At 51.0% G+C, this 15,002-nt stretch overlaps 1 protein-coding gene across 1 annotated transcript in view; it reads left to right on the forward strand.

The window, feature by feature from the left end:
- RAB6B (RAB6B, member RAS oncogene family) overlaps positions 1-15,002 on the forward strand; it is a 59,254-nt gene that overhangs the window by 1,112 nt on the left and 43,140 nt on the right. The window lies entirely within an intron of this gene.

The raw sequence follows: 15,002 nt of genomic DNA on the forward strand, positions 1-15,002 counted from the left end.
GGGGGGGGGGGGCGGGTTGGGGGAAGGAGACAAACGGCTTCCCTGCCGCCCAGCAGCCTCCCCAGGGAGAGCATCTCTGAAACCCGGGTTGGCCCCAGGGTGGGACGACCAGAGTGAAGAGTGTGGACCCCTCTGACACCTGTAGGAAGGAGTGGTTCTCAGTGCACCTCTCCAGAGGCCTCTCCCCTGGGGCTGCAGAGGCGCAGGCTGGGCCTTGCCCAGCTCACCTCAGGAAGAACGTGGTTGCTGGGGACAGCACCCCCAGCTCTTGTTTTGCAGACCAGTCCAGTTCACCTGGTTTGCTGCCTGTCTGTACAAGGAGCTGAGACACAGGCAACCTTAGGAGGACCTTGTGGGCTCAGGAAACAGTGCTACTGTGGTGTGTGTACATGTGGGTTGTGAAGGTCGCATGGCAGTCTCCTGTGTTGCTGCTGATTACCTGGGATGGATGGTTGAGAGAAGGATGTCAGACATGGTCAGACCCTAACACGGGGGTGCATCCTGGGGCCAAGCAGGGCATTTCAGAACAAGATCAACTGAGCCAGCCAGTCCTGTGTCCTGGACTCTGAGTTTCTGATTTTAATAGAGTCCAGTTTCAGAGCTCACTTTTCCCATGCTTGCAGGGATTTCAGGGGTCTTCACATCCCAGTGCTTATCTTACCCAGCCTGGAGCCCTGGGAGAGAACTCTGAAGGGATCAGGCATCCTGGGAGTTGAATTCCTATGTGGTTTGCCTTGAGCAGAGTTTGAGGCCTCTCTGAGCCTCAGTTTCTGCCTCTGTGAAATGGTTGCTTGAGGGCACTTCTCTTCCTCCTCTGTGTTTCCCCTGTGCCTCTCAAAGGGCCTGGACCCTGGTAGGTTCTCAAGAAACATTTGTTTATCCCAAGTCTGAACTTGCTTCAGTAAAGGACCAGGGCTTTGATGAGACTGTCTCTTGTGAGTTTGAGTGAAAACTCTGGACTCACTCAGAATCTCTTATGGGTTGAGGTCCCTGAGGAGCCTTGCAAACCCCCTTTGTTCCTAAATCACAGAAATGAGAGTTTAGGGCCTTAGAGATAGAGCCCCCACCTTGCATGTGTAGATTAGAACTCTGAGCCCAGGGGTGGGGAGGGCTTGGAGAGAGAGAGAGCCCCTATCGGTGTGTTGCTAGCACTTCTGGGGCTAGAAACCACATCTTCTGTTCCCAATCATTAATGTTGGGAATCAAGATGACCTTGAATTGGGGAAACAAAGAATTGGGGAGCCTTCCAGAGTTGAGGTGAGGATTGCCATTCTCTGACCAGACTTGTGGCTGGGTTAGGTGACCTGGGAGGAATGCTGGGCTGTTTGGTTGGGGGCAGGGTTTGTGGGCCCTGGGAACACAGTCATTAGAGATGAAAGACTGCCATCAGTGAGTTTGGCTATTGGCTACTCTGGTTCCTTCTGGCTGGGATCCCTAGGGCCCTGAGAAGCCCTGAGTATATCATTAGTGGGTTGTGTACCTTGTATTCTGCATGGCTTTTGGGACCCCCCAAGTTAGGTGGGGATCATATGCATCCCTGAGCCTGATGGGATGGGGGGGGGATTGCCTTCATAGCCGTTGCTTCTGTCTTGCCTGCACACAGTTTTGTGTGTGTTGATCCTTTGTGCCACTGCAGTCTCTGCAGTGCAAGGAGCCCCTGAGGTCTGGCCCTCCTGCCACCCTGGCTCTCCCTCTCTATGTGACCTCGGAGGGCCCTCACCTTCTATACCTGGGACACTTGGGCCAGCTGAGCTTGACAGAGCCTTCTAGAGGAGCATGCATGGGTCTTCCTATATGAGCTGATTCCCTTGGATAGAGGCCAGGGGAAAGGGCTGGAGGGATGTGGCCTTCCCTTGTTTCCTGTGCCTGGTATAGTGGTGGCATCTCCCTAGACCAGTAGATGAGGACAGCTAGATTCCAAAAAGGAGTACCCAACCTGGAGCCCAGTGATGAGAAGAACACCCTGAAATAGATAATCCCAAGAGGGCATCAAGCCTTCAAAGATACCAGGACCTGGTTTGAGTGGGAAGACCTTAAGGAACCACTCTAGAGAGAACACCTCAGCCCAGGAGAGAGCCCACTTCCTGGCAGCAGAATGACGCTGTCCCCTGGACCATGGACTACAGGCTTGCTGTCTGTGTCAATCTGGCAGGGCGTGGGGTTGTGGAAAGGGTGCTGTGGATCTAGAATGAGTAGATTCTTTGCAGTAGGAAGGCTGTGCAATGCTGCTGGTGTTCAGATGGCTCTCTCTGGGCCTTTTGGCCATGCCCTTGTGCTGATGGCAGTGGCAGGGGATGGTGTGGAGGGCGAGGTACACTAATCTCAACTGCGACTCTTGGTGACATCCAGAGAAGAGAGGCATGAGCAGGTGTCTTAGGAAAGAGAGGGGGCCTGGGGACACATGCCTTCCTCCTAAGTTCAGATGGCATTCTGTGGGGGTTTAGGCTTCCTTCAGTGCATCTGGGTGTGTGGTGGGGACTAGGGATGTGGGATATGCCTGTTGGGTGTTCTAGCCTCTTCTGATCTCCCTTCCCTTTGACTCCTCCTGCCAAAGCAGGAAGATTGAGGGACCCCACAAGTTGGGTCTGTGTTCCCAGGCTGAGGCCAGCAGGACAGCTTCTCTCTCTGACCTGCCTTCTCCTTGTCCTTTCCCTGGCAGTTGTGCTCTGGAGGTGCCATCACAGTGAGCATGATGGGAATGGCATTCTCAGAGTGTACAACACAGTGACTGTGCACACAGCTTTGGCCATTTAGTCATTTGTTCACTCATCCCTGTCCCCACCCCCACCCATCACTCTCTCCTTTCCTCCTTCCATCATCCATTTATTTATTTAGTCAGGCCTTTGAGTGTATCCCTGCCTCCCGGAACTTATGGTCCACTGGGGACTTCAGACGTTTGTGGATATAATTACAGTAAAGGTCTGTGCAAGTGAAGACAAGAGAACAGCTGCTATGGAAGCACACAGCACGGCGTCCCACCCACCTTTGTTGGCAGGTGTCAGAGATGGCTTCTAAGGCTTCAGAGGAGGAGATGCTTCTATAGGCAACTGGCTGGTGCTCCTTTGGTGGGCTGAGTACAGGGAGTAGGTCTTGCGAGGGGCCCACCCTCTCGAGGGAGCTTTGTCTGTTCTCCCTGCCGTGGAGAAGAAGTGTGTGGGGGTGGGGAGCAAGAGGATGAGGGTGTCTGGCTTGCCAGTGCTGAGGAGGGGCTATCCCCGACTGTCATCCCATTCCTCTGGGTTAAGGAGTCTTCAGTGCCCCTCCACTGCCTGGAGGGCTCCCCCTGCCCCTCCCAAGGCCTGGCTCAGCCTGACCCCTGCCCTCCCACCACACACCACCCATAACCACATAGGGCGCCCTTTGTTGGCCTGGGGATTGTATCTGAAGCCCATCCTGATGTCTCCTTTCCAACACCTCCCAGATCCCCTCCCTCTGCTGTGCCCAGCCCACCTGGGCGCTCACCATGGAGTAGCTTTGGTTTCTTTCTGAGCATTTTTAAAAAAACTATCACATGTTGCCCCATGACCTGTCTGTTGTCTCAGTTATTCTGGATTTTTAAATGTTTATTAGCTTTTTAAGAAACAAAACCCCTAACTGAATTTTAAGCCCCTCAAACGTGAATTTAAGCACCTGAGAGGACTAGATCTTAGTTCCTTTCCCCTTCTCCCCATCTGCAGGAGACTTTTGCTCATTAAATATCTGGATTTAAAAATGATGAGATTATCCTCACTGTTTGATATTTACTGATGGTCCATCAGTAGATTAAAAGTGAGGGGAGTCAAGGCAGTTTGAAGCAAGATTCTTCATCCTGACACCTGCTGCTTTCTCAAGCTAGGAGATTTTTACCAGAAACACTTAAAAATCTTTCACATTGGGTTGAAGCCTTTACCCTTGGTTGTGCCCAACCCATAGTACATCTCACAGAAGGTGAAATTCTCAAGGGACTCTCATCCCCACCACCTTCTCTAAAGAAATATGAGAAAGCAGTAAGGCCACCAGAGGTGGGAAGGAAGGGATATGCCCAAATGGGATGCTGCCAGAGCTCACTGCGAGATTGGGCATAAATCCAGTTGCTCTGTTCCTCAGTTTCTGGGTCTCGTTTTTGGTCCTCCCACTTTTTTCCTTCCTTTCCTCAGTGTCTGGAATGATAGCGGGGTACCTTGGATGTGGGCCCAGAATGTTGGCTTTATTTGTTTAAAAAGGTGTGCATGAGATGAGAAAATCAGATGAGACGCCATGATGAGAATTAACCTGTACTTGGTAGAAGACAAACGTGGCACCCTCCATGCTAAGGGTCAGAGACAAGAGAACTAACCAGAAGAGAGAAATGAGACCGTTAGATTATGTTCTGGCTATGCAGATGTAATAGTACCGTCTTTTTTGTGATCCTATTATCATTTGCAGCCCCCAAATTATAATGAATCCCACTAAAATACAACAAAATAATCTCATTGTCCTTTTTTACTTATAACATCCATAAACTCAGCCAATGAATATTTAACTTGGTAGGTGTTACCTTGACCTTGCAAACTCCTTGGGGGCACATCTGAGGGTGGTACCATCTGTGTCCCATCCAGGCTGTGAAGTCTCTCTGTCCTTTGCACTCTGTGTCTTCCGCTGTTGCTGAATGAATGAACCATTGAATGTGCAGTGCTGCCTGATCTTAATGTAATGACTTAAAGAAATTATTGGGCAGAACCATTGATCAAGGTGAGAAAAGATTAGGGTAAAAAGCAAAATCCATAGACATCAGAGGTGAACTGCTAGAAAAACTGTGCTGGGCATTTCTCAACTGTCCACTATCATCCTTTTCCATTTCTCAGCACAGAGAAGAGAAGATGGGGGAGGTTGCCAGGGAGAAGTATCAGACTCACGTTGAGATGGGCAGCTTTGTTAGAGCCAAAAAGACAGGCCCCAGGCAATGGGGCCCCAGGCAATGGGGCCCCAGGCAAGGCCTGAGGGCACTGAGGCACAGGCCAGTCTCTGCTGCTTGGGACTCAGAAGGAAAGGAGAAAGATTCATAACACCTACAAACTCCTAGGGGTTCTTTATTGTATCTTAGGGCTTGAAATTTCCAGCTTTCCTTTTTATTTTCATAACTTTTGACCTAAACTAAGTGGGATCTTGTTTTAAAAGTAAACGTTCACTGCTATGAGTACTTTGTCATTTTGGTGAAGTGATTTATTTTTAGTAGAAAAACAGATTTATTCTGATCTCTTGGTAACAAGACCAGTGGGAGCCCAGGTGACTCAATCACGTGTCCTGGGCCAGGCACCACCTGTTCCCAGGTGGAGACCTACCCAAGGGACAGGGCAGGGTCCAGGAAAAAACAGATGATATCCTGCTCCTGAGGGCAGAAAAAAGCCTTAAAAGCGAAGGTTACTTCCAGGAAATGCATTAGAACACTGGCCACCTGATGCCCCATAGTTGCTGTGGGTAGTGGGCCAGGGAAGAAGGAAGACGTCAGTTGTGTGCGTTCTGTGATAGAAATCACAGCTTTCTTCCAAGAGCTGGATGGACAGTTGGGGAAAGGGCATGATGCCTTAGTGGGATTTCCCCCAGAGAAAGGGACTTCCAGCATTAGGTTAACCAGCTCACCCAGCTTCCCCTGTGGCTGGAGATGAGGTGTGAGGGCAGGTCACAGAGGCTGGCCATGAGCTGGGGCTTTATTCTGAGGGAAGTGGGGAGCTGGTGGAGGATCCTCAGCTGGGGAATGGCTCAGTCACATCTACACCTAGGAAGGATTCTTTATTCTAAGGGTTTGGAGAGGATGATGGGAAATGGAGCTAACCTTCCTGGGTTTCCGTGTTCTTCCTCCAGTTAACCTCAGATGGCATTTAAGAATACACTCTATGCCCTAGGCTCCACACAGGGCACTTTTCTTTCCGGCATCCTGTGATAGATGTGAAATTCTCCCTGTTTTGCATGTCAGGAGACAGGGGTTCAGGGAGAGCCGGTCATGGCCACAGACTTACTGCTGGTGTGAACCCAATCTTTGAACCCATTGTCCATGAACCCAGGTCACTATGAGAAGCACATAGTGATCTGTTAGACCTCATGCCTCAAAGGCAGGCTCAGGCCCTGTTGTGGGGAAAAGAGGACAGAACACTGAGGCCTTATAGACAAGAGGTCTGCCATAAATGTCTCCTCGGGAATCATGTGCCAAGCTGTTTGCTGAGGAATGGATCACAACATGGGGGTGGCTGGGAGGAGGTCTTTGATTCCCTTAGGCTGGTGAGAGGGCACTGGGGCCCTGAGCAGAGAGGAGGGCAGGGGGATAGCTCTAAGAAGCAAGCAGTCTCTCCAATGTGATTGAGCTGGATTGCATATCAGACACTGCATTCTTACATAGAATGAACTGCTTATTTGGGGTGGTTTGAAGGGAGTTGGTTGGAGAGGATGTGGGGCAGTTAAAGCCTTCCCAAGTCAGTCCTGCACACCATGGACAAGATGTCATCTGGGTTCTAGCTGAGAACTAAATCCTAGGAAGGGAAGAACCAATCAAACTAAGTGGCTGGTTCCCACCTGCTCTGGGGTAACCCTTCTCCTGGCCTCATCCTCCCTTCAGGCCTGGAGATATCAGGGCCTGGAGACCCTGATTCTGTTTGGGGTCAACCACCAGCAGCCTCTGTGGTTGGATAAGCCCACAGTGTTCTCTGGCTTTCTCAATATATCCTCGGAAGCTGCTGGATGGATGACCACTCAGGCTGATGGAGCTCTAACTCTGGTCCTGTAATTCACAGCTAGCTCAGGGTATGATGCCAAGCCAGTAACACTCTCAGCCTGGAGATTGCACTGCTGGCTAGAGAGGTCAGAGGAACTGCAGAGATGAAGGCATGTAATCAGGGCCTCTGCTAATTATATCCCCCCCAAACTCCCCTGGACAGCCCCAGTGCAGAGTCCTCTCCAGTCTGCTACCTCTTTTTCTGGGAGGCATTCTTGGCCCTCTTCCCTGGTGTGCCCCCAGGGCGCTGTGGCTCCTCTCTTCTGACAGTGTGTTTGACTCAGGTTGCCAGGCAATCGGGATGGGGCTATCCTGCCCTCCCTGCTGGCGGGCAGTTATTCCATACCGAGAACCTTTGGTGAGGACAGCAGAACAGGTGACAGCTCCCAGGTACCCCTACTCCAGGATACTTCTTTCTGCAGCCAGGTGGGTGTGTGGTAAGCAGAGAGGGCTGGGAAAGGGCTGGCATCACCAGACCAGCCCCAGCTCCTGCTCCAGCACCACCACTTACTGGTGCTCCTAAGCCCTGCACTTCTGCCCCAGCCCCACTTCTCACTCTCTGGGTGGAGCTGGGATTTAACAGGACCACCCTGTGCTCATTTTTCTCATCAGACAGCAGGGCAATCCTTACCTTGTTGAGGTTGCATGAAGATCTAATACATCAGTACATGGCACACGGTGAATGCTCAAGTGATAGGTAATTTTGTTAATGAAACAGTGACAGCAATCCCCCCTTTTATAGATGAATGAGAGAGAAGTAGGGTGGAGGTTTTGAGAATCACCCATTGGTCCTCTTGTGTAGTGAGCTGCATAGCCTACATCCTTGTGATCTGATGAGTGGAGCTGTGTACCCATTTTATAAACGAAGAAAGTGCGTCTCAGAGAAGGAAAGGCTTTAGCACAGATTGCAGGACCCAGAACGGTTACTGCTAACTGGGAGGAGCTCCCAGGCCTCTGACTCCCTGGTTGGCATTTTTCCACTGCCCGTCCCAGCAGAATTGGGACAGATTCACCTAGCCTTGCTCTGCTGGGCCCCCACAGCTGCTCCCAGGAAGAGCACCTCATCTTCACGGCTCTGTAACTTCCCCAAGGACAAGGAGTGCAGCCTGGGTAGACCACAGGGGCTGAGGCTTTGCCATGTTGTGATTAGAACAGTGCTTGGTGAGGTACGCAGGTGATAAATCTTAGCCAGTGTTAATGTGACTGTTAAAGCACACAAGCAAGGCTGTGGGTGTGGTCTGCTGGGGGAGTCAGGGAAGGCTTCCCAGAGGAGGTTTTGCATAGTGAGAGGGAATTCATAGGCACACAAGGGAGGCATCTTGAGCGGAGGGCCCAACTTTGCCAAGGTTGGGGGCTGGGAGGGGCTTGGAGCTTCTGGGGGAATTGGGTGTAGTTCAAGGTGACTGGACTCTGGCGTAGGTGTGGGAGGTGAGGTCGTGAGCATAGTTAGAAAAAAATCATTGAACCTGGAGAAGTGGGCAGGTTCAGGCCTCAGAGAATCTTGCTTCTACACACAGGGTCTGTGTCTTCCCTGCAGGCAGTGGGGACCCCCGGGTGGTTTTGACCAAGGAGGGACATGCTCATGGATTAGAAGACAAAGATGAATATGGCCCAATTGGAGGCAAGAGATGCAGGCAGCCTGAGCCAGGCCATGCAGGGAACAGTCAGAGAATGGAACACAGAGGAGGGTTTGTGAGCCTGAGCTTCCAGCTCTGAGATTTAGACCTCTGGGTACATAGATTTTATTGGTTCTTTCTCTATGTGGTGAAAACTTTGGGGCAATGAAAGGTTGTAGGGGAGGGGCTCCTGTCCTTCTTTACAAGGCCATGCTGTACTCAGATGTACCCAAACTGGCCTCCTTGAACTCCTCTGTCCTTCCTGCCTCCACAATGCCCTGGGTCCCCTGACTGCCTCTGTCCGCCAAAGGGGTGCTCCAGGGCTGCTGGCTGCCCTTCCAGACTCTTCCCCTCTGCCACCTGCTCAGGTTGGTTATTAGATAACTGTACCCCTAGCCTCCTGGTCTTTGGGTATGTGAACTTGCCTGCCTCTCTGGTCATTGGGTGTGTGAGCTCCCCTGGTCCTTTGTGCAGCCTCTTATCACTCCTTCCCTTTCTGGGTTCCTCTTCCAACAGATGCTTGATCCACTGTCTTTGCTTTCTCCCATGGATTCCCTTGCTCTTCTCTGATGAATTCTAGCTCCCTAATAAGCTTAGGGGCCTGTGAAAACTTGAGGGAGGGCAGCATTATATAAGGGAGAGCCCCTCTCCCTGACTTGGAGACAGAAACCCAACCTCAAGTGGCTGCACAAAAAGTGAATGACAAGAGCCAGGGAGCCAGAGTAGAGGCAGGGGACTGCCATCCTGAACCCAGCCCTAGACCAGAGAGGGCAGCCTGTTCAGGTCAGTTGATGCAGTCCCCCGCCCGTGGGTCAGCTCATGGTCTGTTCTCAAGGACTGAAACCTCACCCTGCAAAGCCCTGGTGACCCCTGCTCCCTGTCCCTCCTGTCTTCTGCTCAGGCAGTGCCCATGCACGTTACTAAGCACCCAGCTGGGTATTCCTTAGTCAGTGTGGCTAGTGAGTGAAGAATATCCTAATTGTCAGTAATCAAGCACATTTTAGTCACTGCCCATGGCCCCTCTGAGCAGTGCCAGATTAATCGTCTGAGGTCACAGTGGGTAAGGAGACCCATCCCCTTGCTTGGTGCTCAGCAGAGGTGTCACCCTTGCCTGGAGTTGCTGGCCTGGAGAAAAATAGACCCCGAAGCTGGCCACAAGCAGCTCAATGCAGCTTTGACCATTTGAACCCCTTCTGGTTCCTCCATTGCCCCTACCCCTGGGGCAGAGGCAGGACCAAGAGACCCATCCCTGGTTCAGGACTGAAGAGCTGTGATGGTGGCCTCCACACGAGAGACAGGTCCCACTGAGGATTGTGTGCTACTTTGGAAAGACGTGGAGAAAACGTTCTGTTCTGACCCTGTTGATGAGCAGGGAGTAAACACTGTGCAGAAGAGATTAAGTGAAGCATTTAGAACAAGTGTTTCTTGTTTCCCCATCCAGTGAAGGGAGAGGGCTAGGAGAACAGAATGGGGAAGGGAGAGCCATGGAAGCGCTGAGACGGGGAAGGGACGTGCTCTCATGAGACACAGATGGACCTAGGTGTGCCAGTCACAGGGCTTGTGGGCCAGCACTGGTGCCTTGGGAAAACCAGGGTGGTTTGCAGCTCTGGGCGGCAGTGCCGTGCATCCCAGGTTCTGTCCAAATAGAACGAAGGGCTGGAGGTTCCCGTGGCGGCACTGGTGTGTGCTGGGTACAGGAGTGAGGGGACCCATTCTGTGTTCGGGTCGAGGACAAGGTGAGGAACCAGGGCTGTGGCTGCTGCTGTGAGGAGGGTTGAGGACCGCCAGCCAGGTAGAGCCGGAGTGGAGAGAAGGGCTCTTACCTTGTCCTGGGGGATGAGAGAGGATGTTCAGCAGCACCAGTGCTCCAGTGCTGGGCTTCAAGGAGCAGACGCAGTTTTGTTCCTCCCTCCCAGAGTCAGGTTGGCTCTGCCCCACTGGGACCCTGCAGTTCCCAGCTCGGGCGGCTGTGAGTAGGGTCAAGTCTTGGGACCAGGAGATCTTTGTTTAGTTCTGCTCTTCTCTGAGTAGAGAGCACCTCTGAGAAGGTTTCTTTTTAGGGAGAAAAAAGGCTCCTCCCAAATTAGTCAATTTTTATGATTGAATACCTGTAGCGCCAGGATCCAGCAGTTCTCTGATTCCAGTTAAGTCTCCCCTCCCTTCCTCCACATCCAGCCAAAGCACTGCGGCTGCTGCCCAGATCGGAAGATAATACAGTCCTGAAAAAGTGCCCAGCTAACCTCCCACCTTGGTTCTCTCGCATTTACGTCAGAAGAGGGCAGAGCCCAGCTCTCTCCTGCCTCCATCATGCAGCAGAAGGGCCACTTAGCCAGCGTTCTGGTCTGGAGAGCTCGTCCATCCACCTCAGCTTGGGGAGGGCTGGATGTGATGTGCAAGAACTGTGCAGAGCAGTGTGCAAATGCACGATGTAGTCGACACAACAGGGGCCTGGCCTTTTCCCCCATCCCCCCCAGCCTCTGTCTCAGGCCAGCTTTTAGCTTCTGCCTTGAGGCAGAGAGACCCATGAGATTCTGCTGCAGGCGACCAAGCCACCTCACTACTATAGGAGAGGAAGCAGAGACTGAGTGAAGAGTAGAGGTGGTGTCTCTTAGGAATGTGTAAATGTGAGTGTGGCAGATGTGACCTCAGGTGATGCCGAATGAGTCATGCCCTTGCATAGCACTCCCCTTGAATGCACATGGTAACTGAGGCTTGCCTCTGGCCAGTATGGTATGGCAGAGGTGGTGGGTGTCCCTCCCATGGTTATTTCTGCAGAAGACCCCTCTTGCTGGCCTTGAAGACATGAGCCGCCATGTGTGAGAGACCCTGTGAGGGGTCATGTGGCAGAGAACTATGGGTGGCCTCTAGGAAATAAAAGTGGCCTCTGGCTGGCAGCCCCACCAAACTGGAACAAGCCACAAGGAACTGAATTCTGTCAACAATCACAGGAGCTTTGAAGAGGATGCCAAGCCCCAGAAGGAAGTGTAGCCTTGCTGATACCATGATTACAACCTTGTGAGTCCCTGAGCAGAGGACCCAGCTAAACCATGCCCAGACTCCTGCCCACAGAAACTGTGAGATAATCAGTGTGTGTTACTTTAAGCCGCCGCTAAGGTTGTGGTGTTTATTACACAACAACCAATAACTAATACAGATGGGGTGAAGATTTTCCAGGGAGGAGACACCTTAGCGATGCCTTTGTTTTGCAGACAAGGAGTTAGAGCATCTAGGAAGGGGCCAGGACCTGCCCCAGGTTAAGCAGCTGGCTGAGGCCACCCAAAGCAGTTATGAGGGAGGCCCCTGGGAGTGGGGTCCTGTTTCCTGCTCTGCTCTTGCTCTTTCTTCATGTGGCCTTGAACAAGCCCTCTTGCTCCCTGGGCCCCCAGTTTTCCTGTCACATGCTGCATCATGTCACATGTCAGGACTGGATCAGACTTTTATCTACCTGCTTTTTTGCCATGACTTGGTATTTTGTATTTTGTGGCCACTCAGATCTGTATTCCTTCTAGAACCCAGGCTTTTGTGCCTTAGTGCAGTTTACTCTGTGCTGCTCCTTGGCACTTCCTGTGTTGCGTGTTTCTACTGGGACTTTAGGAGGGTGGATCTCTTTGTCCTGAGCACACTTTGGAAAGCCTTATGGGCTCAGAGAAACCTCTGAAGTGGAGATCTGACTGTGAACCAGGAGAGATCCTGTCTGACCATGACCCTGGTGCTGTATGATTCTGGGCAGGTAGTCCCCTTCTCTGACCTCACATCTCCTCAGCTCAGTGAGGGACTTGAGCAAGATTAAATCTAGAATCCTTGATGACTCATGCTACTTCTGGTGCAGCTTTTGAGAGGGCTTCTTAGGGAACCAGAGCTTGTGGGATGGGGACTGGGTGAGCCTGGCTACCATCTCCTTGTCCTGGTCCCCAGGAGTTCAAGTCCAGAGGGCAGACCTCAGTATTGACTCAGGTCCCGCTGTTCCCTCCCTCCAGCCTGGCCCTCTGGCCACCCCAGTGCCTGGCCAGCAGTTGTCCCTGATTCACAAGGGCTGGAGACACAGTGCACCTCTCTCCCTGCTGGGTGGTCCTGTGCCCACTCCCAGGCCTAGGGTCCTGGAGATTTAGAAGCCTCCTCTACCTCCATAACAATGATCCCCATCTCTCAACTTCACCAGGAAGGCCATCCCTGCTCCCCAAGTGAATTGTGAGCAGGTGACCTTGAGTCACCTCCTGAGAGTAGGAGGAGGCTTCTTTCTTTTGACGGAAGGGGGAGTCTGCATGTCCAGTCTTCCGTCTACAGCTGGCTCTAGAGGTGCAGGGGCTGGGATTGTGCCCGGTTGCCCCCTTGTCAAAGCAACAAGGTGAGCAGCAGTGGGCAGGCTGTGTGAGAGTATACACAGGAGAGGAGAAGAAGCCACCGCCAATGGGAGTGCCAAGAACAGTTCCCTATGCTCATGGAGACCTTAGAGACCACACCTGTTGATGTCCAGCCCAGGGGCTTCTCAAGGGGGCTGGAGATCCAGGAAGGTTCCCTGCCTACATTAGCCTGCACTCTGAACTGCCACCTTCCATCTGCCTAAGCGAGGTTGCTCTCTTGGCCAGACTATAGCAGTGCCGTCATGGATGGGTGCTGGGGGTCCTTTGTCACAGGATCACTTTGGTTAGTCCTCAGCTGACAACCTGTGAAACACACGCCATGCCTCTCAGCACTGCCTGCCCGTTCTCACTACCCCACCCTTCTCTCCGTTAGTGAGGCTTTTACCACCAACACCAGCAATATGCTTCAGGAAGAAAGGATAAACATGAGCATGTATACTACTTTGCCAAACTCCATGCTGTGGATGGGCCAAGAGTTCCTATCAGTTAAATAAACTACCAAATTGCATTAACACCAGTCTTGTCAAAAAATCAGCTGCTGGTGGGAATTTAGCATGTGCTCTCTCCTTCTCTCAAACAAAAATACATATCCTTACTATGAATTCATTTTTCATAGCACCTGTGCTGCTGCTCGGGCATGTGGACATGACTGGCCTGTGTAGGGTCTGAATGGAGTTAGGCTGAGTTTCAGGCTGTTCTGCCTGCCCCACCCTGGCTCTCCAGGGAAGCCATGCAAGAGGGTAACTGTGTGTGCTGTGTGGGGGCTGTAGCTGGCACTCAAAGCTAGCAGGTACTGGTGCTGCCGTTGGGACCTGGAGGGGAGACCCTGCACCTTTTTGAAGCTGATAGGAGTGTTTGAGATGCATCAGGGAGGCAGAGAAGGTCCTGACAGCAGGTGCACTAGTTGTGGTCGGGACCAGCTCTGCAGTCCACACAAGCTGTGTGGTCAGGTCTCAGGTGGTTGTCAAGAGGTCCTTCAGATGCTGTCTTGACAAGGTTCTTAGTTTCACAGCAAAGTCACCAGGGGGATTGGAGAGTTCCCACACACACTGTAGGATTGACCATGGCACCTGCTGGATGGACCATGTGTGTGTGTGTCTCTGTGTATGTATTTGCATGCATCTTGGTGCACGTGCACATGTGGCGGTTACACATGGGCTCTGCCCACTGAGCTGATTTGTCCAGGATTGCTCAGCCTCCTGGCCCATGATTAGAAGGGTTCACAGCAGCTTCCCAGCTAGGTTCTGGTTCTGTAGAAGACTAAGTTGATGCCAAATACACTTACATTCTGGTTTCTTAGGAAAGCATCATGTGGATCAGAATGCTTAATAAATCAGAACAAGCCATTTCCTGAATGTGCCAGGAATCTGAGAGTCATGGATGTGTGTGTGTATGTGCATAATTTTTAAAAAATCACCATATTTTTTTCTTTAACTTTTTATTTTGACATAATTTTAGGCCTTTAGGAAAGTTGCAAGAATAGTACAAAGTCTTCCGATGTGTGCCTTTCACCCAGAATATTAACTTTTTACTGCTCTCGTAGAATTCATAATATAAGAGACGAGGGTAGGCATTTCTGCCCACATTATACATATGAGGAAGCTAAGCCTCAGAGAGGATAGTAACTAACCCAAGCAAATAAGTGACAGAGCCAGGATTAAAATCCAGATCTCTCAGATTTTTAAGTGCATGTACGCATGAGTGTGCAGGTGTCCTCCTCTGCCCAAAGAACTTTCTTCCTTGTGTTGTGGGTCTGCTAGCAGTGAATTGTTTTGGCATTTGATTCCTTTTTTTCACCTTCATTTTTATTTTTATTTATTTATTTTTAAATGTTTCTAAATGTTTGTTTTGAGAGAGGGAGAGAGAGAGAGCACATGTACATAAGCGGGAGAGGGGCAGAGAGAGAGGGAGACAAAGAATCCCAAGCAGATTCCAAGCTGTCAGTGCAGAGCCCAGTGAGGGGCTCAATCTCACCAACTATTAGATCATGAACTAAACTGAAATCAAGAGTTGGAAACTTAACTGACTGAACCACCCAGGCGTCCCTCACCTTCTTTTTTAAAAGACTTTTGCTAGGTATAGAATTCTGTGTTGACAACATTTTTCTTTTAGTACTTCAAAAATGTCACTTCATTTTCTTACAGTTTGCATGTTTCTGACAAGGTAACAAAAATTTTTTTCTTCCATGTTTTGTTAGGTCTGTGATACAACATACTGTTGTTATTTTTGTTTACAAAGCCAATGATCTTTTAAAGATGTTTTTCAAAGATGATATTTTTAAGCCCCAACATGGGGCTTGAA

This window comes from Panthera pardus, unplaced genomic scaffold (genome assembly GCF_024362965.1).
Source record: "Panthera pardus isolate Hobbes unplaced genomic scaffold, ASM2436296v1 HiC_scaffold_16, whole genome shotgun sequence".
In the NCBI taxonomy this organism is placed as follows: domain Eukaryota; kingdom Metazoa; phylum Chordata; class Mammalia; order Carnivora; family Felidae; genus Panthera; species Panthera pardus.